Raw genomic sequence first — 16,191 nt, 5'->3', positions numbered from 1 at the left:
TTGTTTGATATGTTGCTGGATTCTGTTGGTTAGGATCTTGTTGAATATTTTTGCATCAATATTCATTAGTGATATTGGTCTATAATCTTCTTTTCTTGTTGGGTCTTTTACTGGTTTGGGGATCAGGGTGATGTTAGCTTCAAAGAATGTGTTGGGTAGTATTCTGTCTTTTTCTATGTTTTGGAAAAGGTTGAGTAGTATAGGTACTAGTTCCTCTTTAAAGGTTTGGTAGGATTCTGTCGTGAAGCCGTCTGGTCCTGGGCTTTTCTTTTTAGGGAGATTTTGTATATTTGATGCTATTTCAGACCTTGATATAGGTCTGTTCAACATTTCCACTGCATTCTGGCTAAGTCTTGGGAGATGATGTGCTTTCAAGTATTGGTCAATTTCCTTCAGATTGTCGTATTTCTGGGAATAAATTTTCTTGTAATATTCATTAAGGATTTTTTTGAATTTCTAAGGGATCTGTTGTTATTTCATCTTTACCATTTCTGATTGATGAGATTAGAGATTCTACTCTTTTTATCTTTTTTAGGTTGGTCAAAAGTTTGTGTATTTTACTGAACTTTTCAAAGAACGAACTTTTTGATTTATTGATCTGTTCTATAATTCTTTTATTTTCCATTTCATTTAATTCTGCTCTAATTTTGGTTATTTCTTTTCTTCTACTGGATTTGGGGTTGGAATGTTCTTCCTTTTCCAGCTGCTTGAGATGTTCCATTAAGTTGTTAACTTCTTTTCTTTCTGTTCTCTTGAGGAAGGCTTGCAAAGCTATTAACTTTCCCTCTTAGGACTGCCTTTGCAATATCCCAGAGGTTCTGATAACTCGTGTCTTTATTATTGTTTTTTCTAAAAATTTGGTAATTTCCTTCTTGATCTCGTCTCTGATCCATCTATCATTCAGCATAAGGTTATTTAACTTCCATGTTTTTGTATGAGTCTGCAGATTCCTGTTGTTGCTGAGTTCAACTTTTATTCCATGATGGTCCGAGAAGATGCATGGAATAATTTCTATTCCTTTAAATTTTCTGAGGTTAGATTTGTGGCCTGAGATGTGATTGATTTTGGAGTATGTTCGATGTAATGATGAAAAAAATGTGTATTCAGTTTTTTTAGGATGAAATGTTCTATAAATGTCTGATAAGTCCAGAAGTTGAACAGTTAAATTTAAATCTAAGATTTCTTTGCTAAGCTTCTTATTGGAGGATCTATCCAACACTGCCAAAGGAGTGTTAAAATCTCCAACTATGATGGAGCTGGGGGAGATGAAGTTCCTTGTGCCAGTTAGAGTCTCTTTTATAAATTGATGTGCATTCTGGTTTGGTGCAAAGATATTGATAATTGAGATCTCATCATACTGAATATTGCCCTTAACAAATATAAAGTGGCCATCTTTATCTTTGCTTACTTTTGTTGGTTTAAAACCTATTGTATCTGTGAATAAAATTGCAACACCAGCTTTTTTCTGCTTTCCATTAGCCTGGAATATGGATTACCATCCCTTGAGTCTGTATTTGTCTTTTAAGGTAAGATAGGATTCTTGTATATAACAGATGTCTGGTCTGAGTTTCTGTATCCAATCAGCCAATCTGTGGCTCTTTAGAGCAAAATTGAAGCCATTCACATTGATTGAAATTATTGATAAGCCTGGTAAAATTTTAGGTATCGAGTTGTTCAAAAGTCCAGTGGATGTTTTTAATCCTTTTGCCACTGTAGAAGTTGGAATTTGATAAAAAGTTTCTGAGTTAGTTTACTTTTGTGGTGGAGGATTGCACTGGTCATTATGGAGAAGAGGTCTGAGAATATCCTGGAGAGCTGGTTTGGTTATGGCAAATTTCTTCAACGCATGGATGTTATTAAAGTATTTAATTTCTTCATCATAAATGAAACTCAGTTTATCTGGATACAGGATCCTGGGCTGAAAGTTATTTTGTTTTAAAAGATTAAATGTCGATGACAACCCTCTTCTTGCCTGAAAGGTTTCAGCAGAGATCTGCAGTTATTCTAACATTCTTCCCCTTGTAGGTTATGGTTTTCATACGTCTCGCTTCTTTCAGGATTTTCTCTTTCATATTAACTTTAGTGAAGTTAATTATGATGTGTCTGGGGGATGTCTTATTCGGATTGAGTCGTGCTGGGGTTCTGAATCTGTCTGCAATCTGAATTTCAGGATCTTTTGACATATCTGAAAAGTTCTCTTTCATAATTTCATAAGGAAGAACCTCTGTGTTTTGTGAGGCAACTTCATTGCCTTCAGAGATTCCTATGTGGTGAATATTAGTTTTCTTCGAATTATTCCAGAGCTCTCTGAGAGAATGATCCATTTTTGCTTTCCATTTCTGATTCTACATTTTTGCTTTCCATTTCTGATTCTAGTTGGATGTTTGGACATATTCAGAAGCTTTGTCTTCTATGTCTGAGATCCTTTCTTCTGCCTCTTGCACTCTGTTACCAAGAGATTCTACCATATTTTTCAGATCTTTGAGGGCTGCAATCTCTTGCCTTAATGTTTCAAAATCTTTTGTGGTTTTGTCTTTGAATTCGTTGAATTCTTAAGTGAACTTTTGGAATGCTCCTTGAATTTCTAGTTTTATCTTTGCCTCTATTCTATTAATCTTATTTGCAATCCAAATTCTGAATTCAATTTCTGACATCTCAGGTATCTGTTTATATAGGGGATCTTCAGTTTAGTCTGCCACATCTTTTCTTGGGGGGGTTGACCTACTCTGGTTATTCATATTACCAGCCACATCCTTTCTTGGGGGGGTTGATCTACTCTGGTTATTCATATTACTGGAGCTTTTTCACTGATTCTGCCCCATGATTGTTTTACCCCATTTGGCTTTTCCCCTTGAGGTTTGTCAAGGACTTGTATGGTATTATGGCCTGAGAGACTGGGGACCTACTTGGTGTGATGGGGCTAAATGGCTCTGTCTTATTTTCAGCTGGTCTCTGTCCTACCCTAGTGATTCAGTTTCTCTTGGTTGAAGTCTCAGCTGTGGAGAAATACCAGCAATTAAATCACCCAGCCTCCTATAAACAATTGGGCAAGGAAAATCAAACTTTCCTTCAACCATACACCCAGGGTGCCCCTTTGAATAGTCCCTGGGTGGTCTGCCTGGTTTAAGGGGTCTAAATCAGTTGTCCCAGTCAGTACTCATTTCAGTTGGAAAAGTTCAAAGGTTTCTGGCAGCTAGATAATAGGGGTCTGCTCATAGCTCGGATGTAACTTGCTCCAGTGCTCTGTGAAGACAAAGGGACCCACCCAGCGGATGGGTTAGTCTGGGAAAGTTAATACCTCCTTCCCCACCTTTCACCCAGTCACTCGTAATCCCCTAGGTCTGTGACCCTATGGTTTACGACTGGCAAAATCAGCCAGAAATCTGAGTTCAGTAGGGGGGCCTTGCGTGTTTCAATTAGGCTTCTGTCTGGCTAGATTCTTCTGTAAGTCAGAAGCTGCATTCAGCTCTGGGCAGCAGACACATATCAGTTTACACTCAGGTGTCAATTCCAGCCTCTGCCTGCCCGCTGCCTTTGTCTCAGCTATTTCACCCTGAGGGCTAGTGCTAATGGTCTCTTTACTTATGAAAGTTATCAGCATTCAGCCTGTGGCTGCTGTCTGGAACCTCTGGTTGCCCAGAGAGACGGGGCTGGAATGGCGTCAGTTCGCAGCTCAGGATGCCACTGTTGCTGTATTGGCTTCCTCCAAGCCAACTCTCTTCTCCTCACACCTGTGCCACAGTCAACACAGAGCAGCACCAGCCCTTTCCCCCTCCACTTCTCTCAAAGAGATGCCCAAGAATCTGGACTCCATAGGTAACAAACCTCCAGACCTCAGAGTGGGTGGGTGGGGACTCTTCAGAGTTCAATGTTGCAAGTAGGGACTATATACAGTTTTATACAGTTTTACAGTTTTATGCCTGGCAGGAGGGTGCTGTGGCATGCCAGCAGGGGTAGGAAGTCCAGTTTTTAGGGGGTCTCTCCCGTGGGATAGAGTGGGAGGAAGTTTGAACTCTGCTCGCTTGTTTACATGGAGTAAACTGCAAGCCCTTGTTGTGGGGGAGGGGACTCCCGTCCGCTTGGTGGTGGATTTTGTACCTTTTGGTTGTATTTTTGCAGCTCGCCTCAGGAAGGTTGAAGTGCACTCTTCAAACTTCTCTCTTGGCTCAGCTCCAAACCATCAGCTCCCTTGCTAAACTTCTGTCCTTTTAGCCTCCTTCTGGACGGAAGCTTCTGTAAAAAGCTGGCTGCAGTCCACCATCCCAGACCTTTTTTTGTCAGACATTGATTTAATTCTGTCTCTAAGTAACTAATTTTGTCAATTCTGTTTTTGGTTGTTCAAAGAAAGCTTTGTATCAAGCTCCCTATATATTTGCTGAAGATGTCTCTTAATATAGTACACTTCATTATCTTTCTGTTTCCTTATATAATAAATACCTTTCTTTAGGTATCAAGCTCCCTATGTATTTGCTGAAGATGTCTCCTGATATAGTACACTTCATTATCTTTCTGTTTCCTTACATAATAAACACCTTTCTTTATGGTTTTGCTGCCTTGCTACATATTGCAATTGCTATCATGCTAATCATGAAATTTGCAATGTTTTCTTCTGCCAGTCTATATTTCTCTTTCCTGTTGCAGTTGTAGTACTAGCTTAATTATCTCCATTCAATTCTGCATGACTATTATGCCCCTTTAAAATTCAAATTTTTTCATACTTACCTTTATATTAAAAATGAATTTAATTGTCTCATAAATAAAATAATCACTACTTAAGTATAAATTCAATTGCTATTTAGATATAATTGTAACTCATGCCATGTACATAAAATATTCAAATAAAAACATTATATCACTAAGGTAAAAAGGATTATTCAAACTGAATCAAACCATTGACATTGATTAGATCAGTGATGTATTTCTATGTAATTCTAGGAACAATTTATATGGCAATATAGTCACACTGCAATGCAGTAATAGAGAAACTACTCAACTTATAATGGGTTGCATTCTGATAAACCCAACATAAGTTGAAATATTGTAAGTAAAAAGTGCATTGAGTGCACCTATCCTACTGAACATCTCAGCTTAGTAGCACAGGACACCGTAGAACAGCATCTGTTTGTTTTCATGATCACATGGATGGGAGCTACAACTCATGAGAGAGTGTCATTCTGCTTTGAGTGTCATTATGCTTTCTACTGAACGCAGCACTCTTACACCGTCGTAAAATCAAAAACCCTAAGTTGCACCATCAGAAAGCAAGGGCCATCTGTAATATCTTAGTGATGTGACAGCTGGAGTAATATGTGTTTTCACCAAAATAGTAAACTTGTGTTTCATGGTAAAATATTTTACACTATTTCAGTTTTTACATTTAAATTAAAATGAATTATAACTAAGTAAAATTAAAAATTCTGTTTCTCAGGTGCACACTTGTATAGCAAGTTCTCAATAGCCATGTGTGGGCAAGGACTGTCTTGTTATATACTATAGTTTCCAGAAAATACTTAAACATGTGAACTTTAAATATATACTTTGAAAAAATCCATGAGCGTAAAGAGCCATGGCAAAGATACAGAAATTATTTCAATCTGAATTAAAGTGAAAATAATGTCTACGAGAATTTGTGAGATGTGGATAAACAGGCATAGCAGGAAATTTTATGGCTTTATATATGTTGTAAAAGAAAACATTTTAAATAGTACACAAGATACTGTAGATAATATGTCACAGAGGCTCTGCATAGTATTATCTTCTGCAGAATACTGAGTTTGTTATAGTAGGCATTTAAATTATTGGTGGATGGCTTTTGCCTTGGAAAGGCTTGTTTTTAGACATCATTAGCAAGGGTCTGCTTTAATTTTGCTCTCTCTTCTAGGGCAAATCTCTTAGTTCTGAGATGCAGTTCTCACTGCTAGAGGATAGCCCTCTTGGCATTCAGTTGAAATTTCCAAGTTTACTAAAGCCCTCTAACTTGGTGCTCTAGAATGTGACATTCTCTTTTTTGCCGTAGGCAGCTGCTGATGTAGCTTATCAACCCTTTTGGCTTCCAGATAAATCCTCCCTGGGCCCTCTGGAGATTTCCCTGTGCTTATGGAGTTCAGAGTCTTCAAAGCATTTAAAGCAAGTTAAAATGCAGAGTTTTTAGTGCATCCCAAGCCCACTCTGTGGCTCTTTTCTTGGAGGAGTCCCTCATCAATCCCTACTTGCTCTGGTTGGCCTGAACTCCATCCCCACTCTCCAGACCACTTGGGAAGTCCATCCTTGCATCAGCGTGACTGAGTACCATGTTAGGGGAAATACTGAATCAGGTTGCTACCAGTGTGGTCTCCTTATCTTAGAGGTTGAGTTCTTTAAGAGTATCTACCTGTATTTGGTCAATTCCTAGTGTCTTCAAAGTTACATATTGTTATTATTGTTGCTGTTATATTTTTAGAGCTGGGGTCTGACTATGTTGCGCAGGAGGTCTTGAACTCCTGGCCTTAAGCAATCCTCCAGCCTTAGCCTCCCCAAATGCTGGTATTATAGGCATGAGCCACTGTACTCAAGTTATTTTTTAATTTTAATGATTTTTCATTTTCTGTATAGTTTATAAATGTTATCACTGGACACATTCCTGTGACCCTTCATACCTGATTTGACCCATCAAAGAGGAAAAATCCCTGTACTGATTTAAAGGATTCTCTGTTTTTCATCCTTTACTTTAGGGTAGAGACATTTTTAGAAAATAACAAATTCTAAAGTTTGCTATTATCACAGCCTTAGCCAAGACAGCCCTCAGTGGCTACCCGCACCCCACCACTTCTTTCTTACTGGTGCACAGACTACAGACTTTCAAGAACATTCCTGAAAGTCACATTCTTCTCTGAGGCTGAAGGTGTGGTAGCTATGCAGCTACACCTATCCTTCTTCTGGAAATGCTGAGAGGCATCTTCCCTGCTCTTTAGTAATAAAGAGAGAATATACCATATCTGAGGTAATTAAAAACTATTTTTCAACTCCAGCCAGGTTAATACAAAAGATGTGATGTCACCATCTTTTTATGGCTAAATAGTATTCCATTGTATACATACACCACAATTTGTTAATCATTCCTGAGTTGATGAGCATTTAGGTTGTTTCCAATACTAATATGAAGCCAGTGGACAATCTAATTCATGCTCATGTAGGAAAAAACGTCACCCTTGGTACAGTGCCAGTGGTGTCATGACTCACAGAAACCTCAAACTCTTGGGGTTAAGTGATTCTCTTGCCTTAGCCTTCTAAGTAACTGGGACTACAGGTGTCCGCCACAATGGCCGGCTATTTTTTGGTGATAGTAGTCATTGTTGTTTGGCAGGCTCAGTCTGGATTCAAACCTGCCAGCTCCAGTGTATGTGGCTGGCACCCTAGCTGCTGAGCTACAGGTGCTGAGCCAAGAAACATTCATTTCAACTTAAGTTGGGGGAGGGGCAATGAAGGAGAGAGTTTGAGGGTTCAGGGGCTCCCACCGAATGGGCACAATGTAGGTGTGTATGGCACACCTTTTGGGTGGAGGACACAACTAAAAGAGGGACTCTACCTAACAAATTCAACTATTGTGACTTGGTCTTTTGTACCCTCCCATTAACCTGTAATAAAAAAAAACCAAAATTATTTGTAACAAATGACATTTAAGGAGTATGAAAATGACATGTTTTGAGTGACTTGCCATTTAGCTACTAGATTGGTCTCATTTGGTTCAAAGGTTGCATTTTCTATTATGAACTTAATTAAGCCATGAGAGTTAAAATAATAACAGCTACAAGTTAAAAATTTATCGCCTGTCCGAAGAGAAATGCAAATCATTTTTAGCTTCTGCCTCAATAGCTCTGGGGTTTTGAGTCTGTTCATGTAGAAACAAAACAGCCTCAACTGACTTATACTTAAAGTATTTACCAATTCCCTCAAACTTAATACTATGTATATAAGTGTAAAGCAAGTCCAGCTAGAATACCAACTGAATTCGTTTGGGGAAATTAGGCAAGCAATTTTAACTTTTACAGGGAAAATAAATGCCTGAGAATAACAAAGAAAATAAAAAATTTACACTGAGGAGAAAATGGGCTCACCACATTAAAATCAAAGCCACTGTAATCAAATTAATATTTTATTCACATGGGAGTAGGAAAGTAGAAGACATGAGTAGAAATGAGAATTCTGACATAAATCTTAGAGAGTATGAGAATTGAATATACAGTAAATGTTATATTTTCAGTTCAGTGAGGATTGACCACTAACTTAATAAATGGTTATGACACAAAGGTCATCATAGCATACACCAAAATAAATCTGTCCTTCTTGGAGACACTTTCATGAGTCGTTTAGCAAAAACAAATGCTCAGTCTGCTGTTTCTGGGAAAGATGGGTGATGGCTTCAGAGTAGGGGGTGGGCTGCAGGATGTCAGGATAGCAGACCTGAGGCTGCGTCCCACTGATTTGGGTCATCCCCCAGCATGGTCACCACCACCTCCCCTTCCCATTATCTCCCAGGAGGAGGTATATAGATAGAGACCCTCTGGTGCACAACTTGAAAAAAGGGAAAGAGGAAAATGAATTTGGGGGCATTTTCGCCATTTCCTCCTAGCATCCTCCCACCCATTGGTCAAACTCCTCTGAAATATCTTGAGCCTCAATGAAGCTGAGGTGCACCTGAGGTGTGCCTCAGAAATAAACTCCCAACTTCCAATTGTAGCTGGGCAGAAGCCTAATTCCACTAGTCATAGAAGTGACCCAACTTCAGTAATGTAGGAGATGACAGTGCCTGGGGACAGTAATTCTCAAAGTGGGGTCTCTGGACCAACAGCATAATGGGAATTGTTAGAAATGCAGTTTTCAGGCTCTATCTAGACCCTACCGGTTCTGTAGCTTCAGTGACATTGTCCAGCCGCTTATCTTTTAACCAGATCTCAAGGTGATTCTGATCAAGCTAAGACTTGAAAACCCCTGTGCTTTGCCAGGGGAATTAATGCCTTTTCAGTTTTACTCTTTTTCCATTCAATTTTGACAAATCTACTGAGTAGTTTCTTCCCATTTTCAGCTGTGATAAGTCCTGCTTACATAGGCATAAGGTCACTTAGCTGGTCTGTGGCCCTTGAAGAACTGGAACTCAGTTCTGTCTGGTTCCAAACGTCCACTGAGAATATAGAGGATGTATTCTGGCCATACGTGGTCACTAATGGACTGAGTGGGTAGAAATGTTTGTGGGAGAACTTCAGGGAAGAAGGAAGGGGGAAAGTTAGAATTAGGCAAATAGAGCAACCTCTGCAGTTTTAATGGATGATACTTGTGCCCACAATCTCAGCCAGTTAGACAAAGAGGCCATCACTTTTACAAGATGTGGTCTACCCAAAAGTAATGGGCCATGAACCTCCCAGTGGACACACACATTTAAGGCCTGGAATCTTTAACTCTTTGCTTGAGCTCCTTTGACGTCCTTAGTCTTCCCCTGTGTTATTTTCTCCTGGTCTAACCACTGTCTTGGTAGAAAACCTTTACTCATAAGAGAAGAGTACGGCAGTGCCCGCAGCTCAGTGGGTGGGGTGCCGGACACATACAGTGAGGCTAGCGGGTATGAAACTGGCCTGGGCCAGTTTAACAACAATGAAAACAACAACAACAACAAAATAGCCGGGCATTGTGGCCAGCACCTGTAGCCCAGCTACTTGGGAGGCTGAGGCGAGAGAATCACTTGAGCCCAAGAGTTTGAGGTTGCTGTGAGCTGTGACGCTATAGCACTCTACTGAGGGCAACAGCTTGCGACTCTGTCTCAAAAACAAACAAAAAACAAAACAAAAAACAAAAAGAGAAGAGTAAGCTGCAGGTGAATGTTTTGGCAGAGAAGGAGTCTGTCCCTTTGCATCAATTCTCTGCCCTCACTGAGGGTAGAACTTGCCCCTGCAGCAGCCCCTGGTCTCATAGCCTCCTTTCACGTACTGAACCAGGAGCAACTATTTTTCTCACTTCGCAAAAACACCAGAAACTAATTTCCTTTAAGACCCAGAGAGATAAAACTCAGGAAAGACAGGAAGTGAAAAAGAAAAGATCTTGCACAGGGAGTGGTGGTAGAGGAAATGGTGCTATGAGCAGAGGAAACAGACTGGGGTGAGGAGCCAGCAGATTCTCCCCAAAGGTCACAACCGGGGCTCCTCTCCAGCTCATGTTGACAGCAATTGCTCTGCTTCCATGCAGTAAGGGGGCAGGGATGAGGGATGGGGAAGCAAAGGAAGTAGAGGAGGACCCCCAGTAAAGCTACCAAAATTCAGTCCTCTGAGGGAGAGGGCTTTTGAACCCATGATTTACACAGCCTGTGATTACACACATCTGACCATGACTAACCTGGATTCCAGCCTGCAGTAATTTTCCATTTTCTGTAATAAAACATTCAGGATCCAAACTTAATGATGAGTCCCTGGACAAATCATCCACCTGAATATCCAGCCTTTCTATGTAACCTGACCCCCCACCTCTAGGATCTAGCCATAGGCTAAGCCTCCTTTGGTCGCCTAAGAGCTCCATGGTATCAGTGCGTTTGAATATGCTGTTTCTTTTTCCTGGAAACACTTCTAGTGTCTTTCCCTAACTTCTACTCACTTTTCAATGTCAGCTCCAACAATGTTACTTCTTCTAAGAGGTCTTTATCAACTACCTCCACCATTATTTTAGCAGGCCCCGTATACACTCCCCAAACCTCCTAGTGGTCTCCTTAATATCGCAACACTCATGGTGCTAAAGTCTATGCTTAATGTTATGCTTGCCTGAGAAAGGGGGTATTGATAGGGGAAAGGTGATGGTGGTAAAAATCTTATTTTCCTAAAAGGTGGAACCAGAATTCTTCTGGGGTAGAGAAGAATCTATTCAGAGAAACATTGTGGGTCATATGTTTTTGGAAGTGTTAAAAAGGTAAACAGAGACACAATACAATTTAAAAGAATTTATTTGAACAAACAATAATTCATGAATTAGACAACTCCACACAATAAGTGCTTTCGTTACTCTGCAAGGAGGAAACTTTTAAAGGACAGACATAGAAGCAAAGCAAATATTTGACTGGTTATAGTTATACAGTTGACAAATTTGCTCCGTTCTATTCAAAAGTCTCTAGTCATATAAAATTATTGGCTACTTCTGATTGATTGATCTTAAGTTCTGCTTTTCTTTTTTTTGAGACAGAGCCTCAAGCTGTTGCCTTGGGTAGAGTGCTGTGGCATCACAGCTCACAGCAACTTCCAATTTCTGGGCTTAAGAGATTCTCTTGCCTCAGCCTCCCAAGTAGCTGGGGCTACAGGGGCCTACCACAATGCCCAGCTATTTTTTGGTTATAGTTGTCATTGTTGTTTGGCAGGCCCAGGCTGGATTCAAACCCGCCATCTTTGGTGTATGTGGTTGGTGCCTTAGCTACTTGAGCTATAGGGGCTGAGCCAAGTTCTGCTTTCTTTAATATAAATATTTAATATAAATAGCTCAAGTTTCACCTATGTCTGCAGAATTGAGCAAGGTCAAGGTCACTTACAAGGACTAACTGATTTTGTCTGACCAAGGAGTCTTCCGGCCTGGTCTCCATTTTAATTTACTTTAACAGGAGGAAGATGAGACCCTAAAACAAGATGCAGCTAAAACTAGGCAAAGAGAGAATTTATGTGTTTTAGAAACGGAGACAACCACTTAAGAACATTGATGTAAAAATCCTAAATTAGTTTTTAACAAATGGAATTCAGCAAAGCATTAAGAACAATTAATGTCTTTTTTTTTTTTTTTGAGACAGAGTCTATGTCCCCCTCGCTAGAGTACCATGGTTTCACAACCTCAAAATCACTTGGGCTTAAATGATTTCTTGCTCAGCCTCTCAAGTAGCTAGGACTACAGGCACCCACCACAATGCCTGGCGATTCTTTTTTTGTTGTTGTTGTAGTTGTCATTGTTGTTTAGCAGGCTCAAGCCAGTTTTGAATCCACCAAAATTGTATGGTGTATGTGGCTGGTGCCCTAATCACTGAGCTACGGGTGCCAAGCTGAACAATTAATGTCTTAACACAATAATTAAGTAAGTGAGGTGAAGGCTATGTTAACTAGTTTGATGTAAGCATTCCAAATTGTATATAAAATCAGCACATTGTGCCCCATAAATGCATTAATGTATACAGTTATGATTAAATAAAAATAAATAAATAAATCTCTTCTTTCAAAAAAAAAAAAAAACCAAATGGTTAGGATTTGTTCTATGTATGCAAAGAGGATTCAATATTAGAAAAATATTTTTGTATGGTTTAATGTGTTATAAAGCTATGGAGCAACATAATCCAATCATTTCCTTAGCTGTTGAAAGGTAATTTGGTAAAATTCAACATCTAATTATTGCCTCCTTCTTTACTATAATAACATTTCAAATCTCAACCTCAAAGCCTACCTCTATTTTAAGGGAAACAGTGAGATAGTGCCACAAAAATTAAGAACAAGGAGGCCTGCTATCATTGTGTTTATTTAACACTCTGTTAGATACTAGAACTTTCCTTAAAAATTCAAGAAAAAGAGATAAATAATTATTCTGTGCCCCATCAAGATTTTCTACATATCAATATCAAAATGATTAACACCAGAATTGAAACATGGTAGATTATATATATATATATGTATATGATGGATATAAATAAAGAAATAGACATCATTCTTTTACACAAGAAAAATGACTCAACCTTATTCATATTGAGTAATGCGTATGGAGAGCACAGTAACATAGTTGTTCACCTGTAAGTCTGGCAAAGATAAAATTATAAGCAAGGACATGGGGAAAACTAATAAAACATTGGTGAAATTAATTTGGTTAAAATTTTATCATAGGCCATTCAGCAATGTCTGTTACAATTATAAATTCATACTAATTATCATATAATTATAATTCATACTAATTATCTAACAATTTTCTTTCTAGAAATCTATTCCAGTGATCTGATTATTGGCTGATGCATAAAAGACTACTGCAAAACTCATTGGGATAAATCAACATGTTGATTAAACATGTGTTTGTTTATTAAGAATTTGGGCAGAATCCTAAGTGTCTAAAGGATGGAAAAATGAACACCTCATATACTTGCTGTTAAACTGGAGCTAACTCATGAGTACACATGTGCACAGAGGAAAATAAAACTCAGTGGAAATCAAGTGGGTGCGGGGGGGGGAAGGGGCGAAAACCTACCTACAATGAGCACTATTCGGATGATGGGCACACTGATAGCCCTGGCTCAAGCCATGTTACAAAAACACTTGTACCTCCTTAATATTTTCAAATTAAAAAGAATTCGGGCAAAGCGCAAAGGATACAACTTGTCTCTGTTCCAGACAGATGGGAGCTCAGTCAGAGTGGCTCAAATGGCCTAGATATGGGGGGACAGGTAAGACAAGGGCCACAGGCAAGCCTCTAGTTTTCAGCTGAGTTCTGCTCCACTTTCCATCTGCTGTGGCTGTCCCAGGTGGCTTCACCAAGGTGACAGCACTCTTCTCCTGATGGTTTTATACTTCCCTAAGTTTTAGTATTGTAAAGTCAGAGAAATTTAAAGGTACTATTGTCAGCTTTATTCTTGACTCATAAGCTAAGAAAACGGGTTGTGTGTAGGGAACAGGATCTCAGATGCTCAGAGATGATCCACACAGTCCCTTCCCTTCACAGCCTATGGAACTGCATCACCTTCTCACTGTATGCCATGGAAGAGGCATCTCTTGTTCTGAATGTAGTTTTGTCTGAAACAAGGAAGTCCCAAAGCAAAATTCTAGATTGAGGGAATCTATATTTCAGCATGTAAAGGGGAAAGCAGCAATACACTTCTAGCCCCTTTACAACCCCCAACAATTTCCTCCAGACACCCTTAAAACATTCTTAAGCAACTGTAATAACAATCACGAAGGATTTCTACAAAAATGTAAGACTATTCAACGCCAAGCAGCTAATTGTTTAGCACTTTTATTCATGGGTTTATTTAACACTAAACTTTTAAGTCTGTCACAGATAAGCAAAAATATGAATACATCGTATATGGATGCAGGTAATCTTTTCTACCATCTTCCACAAGCATGCAGAATAATAGCTTAAATATAAAAGTAGGTTCACACAAACAGTGAATTAAAATTTCACTCACAATTTTTTAAAAAAGACTATTTAAAACACGTTTATTTACTGACTAGAGTTGCCTAAAGGAAAATTGGAGGGAGAGGAAGGAGAGTAGTCCTCAGACGGCTGTGAACACAGCAGGGGTGAAGCGTGCGGGACTGACTGGTTAGGAGGGGAGAACCCTTCATGCCTGAGGTTTACCATGCCCAGTTCCAAGAAACAGAACTATCTTTAAGTCACTGCACTTGCCCCTGCAGAAGGAAATGGTTGTGACCCATCATTTAAACTCAAAGACAAAGCAACATGATGGGGAGAACTCACACAATCATCTGTCCGCATTGCCTTTGCTTGCAAGCATGCACCTCCTGCTCCAGTAACACTGTGCTTGTAATCGCGTCTGTTTGCAGAATGCTTCTGTTGATGTCTCCTGTCAAATTTAAAATTCCTATAAAACTTTTTTTAATTTAAAAATTTAGTCAATTAATCTTTAAGATTATTCTCTGAGCTTGACTCCTTCCAACAATTCTGATCATCAGTTTGAATAAATTCTTTGGTAGTAAGTTCTTGGTTATAGAAGCTGAATAGTCCTTCATATTTTTCAATGTACATATTACTAAATCAAGCCTCTTTTAAAAGACTGAAGTAGGGTTTTTTGTCTGTTGTTGTTGTTGTTGTTTTGTTTTGCACCTATGACTTCCATGAAACTTTGGAAGTCAGCAATAAATGTCCCTGTCTTATACAAGGCATTTTCACTTACATGGAAAAGTGGAAAAAGTGGAAAAGATAATTCCAACAATTGAAAATACATTTGGATGACATGGGCAGGAGACAAGAGCCTGTCAGGAGACGCTGAGAGATGACTGCAGCTCGCTCTGCTTCTTCTCCCCAGACTCACAGCTAAGTGTCTGTGTGGGTGTGCATAGCCAGATTTGTTTCTGTGGGTTTTCACTACAAATAACAAACTTTCAGTGAAATTCTTCATTGTTTATAGCAAATATTCAGATTATGAGAGTTCAAATAGTGAGGGATACCTTGAGGTTAAGCATCCAGTGAACTCCTCGTTACTCCAAAATACATAGAATGATGAGCTGAAAACTGCCTAACAGGGCAGGAAGTTAACAAGCCTACAAGAAGCCGTCATAAGTTTTATTTATTTATTTATTTATTTTTTATTTAGAGACAGAGTCTCACTATGTCACCCTCCGTGGAGTGCTGTGGCTTCTCTGCTCACAGCAACCTCAAAATCGCTTGGGCTTAAGCGATTCTCTAGCCTCAGCCTCCCAAGTAGCTGGGATTACAGGTGCCCACCACAACACCCGGCTATTTTTTTGTTGCAGTTGTCATTGTTGTTTAGCTGGCCTGGGCCAGGTTGGAACCCACCAGTCTGGGTGTATGTGGCCGGGGCCATAACCACTGTGCTATAGGCGCTGAGCCCCAGCATAGGTTTTAAACTCCTGGTAACAATCCTCCCCATTCCATGTTTTGAAATCTTAGGGTGTTAATCTATTTCATCCTTTTGTTTGTTTGTTTCTTTTCCTTTGCAATGTCTCATCATATCTTTACCAGTGCACTCTTTTTCTTAAACACTGTGTTTTGTATCACCTTCTTAAAAATGATATGCTCTATCACTGCACTTTCCAAAATGGTTACCTCCTAGCCACAAGTGGCCATTTAATTATACAAATTAAAATAAAAATGTGAATTCCATTCTCACGGAGGTCTTGTTCCAGGGCTAGGGCAGTGTAGGTAGAAGGGAAGAGGGAAAATAAAGGAAAAAATGCAAAATTCAGCTTCTCTCACGCACTAGCCACAATGCAAGTGCTAGTCAGCCACACGTGACCACTGGTTGCCATATTGGACAATGCAGATAGTGAACACTTCCTCCATCACAGAATGTTCCATGGAACAATGCTGCTTTATAAATAAACCCCTCACTAGAAACCACCGAAGGATTGTCAAATACATCTCAGTGTGACTGAATTGGCTTGACCCATTTCTCAGAATTGCCTTGACACATGAAATAAAACAGATTGTTGTAAATTCCACAGCACACTGTAAAGCACACTTCTT

This window comes from Otolemur garnettii, unplaced genomic scaffold (genome assembly GCF_000181295.1).
Source record: "Otolemur garnettii isolate 467f Iridium unplaced genomic scaffold, OtoGar3 scaffold00053, whole genome shotgun sequence".
In the NCBI taxonomy this organism is placed as follows: domain Eukaryota; kingdom Metazoa; phylum Chordata; class Mammalia; order Primates; family Galagidae; genus Otolemur; species Otolemur garnettii.
The sequence above is the reverse complement of the archived record's forward strand: the minus strand, read 5'-3'. Positions refer to the sequence as shown.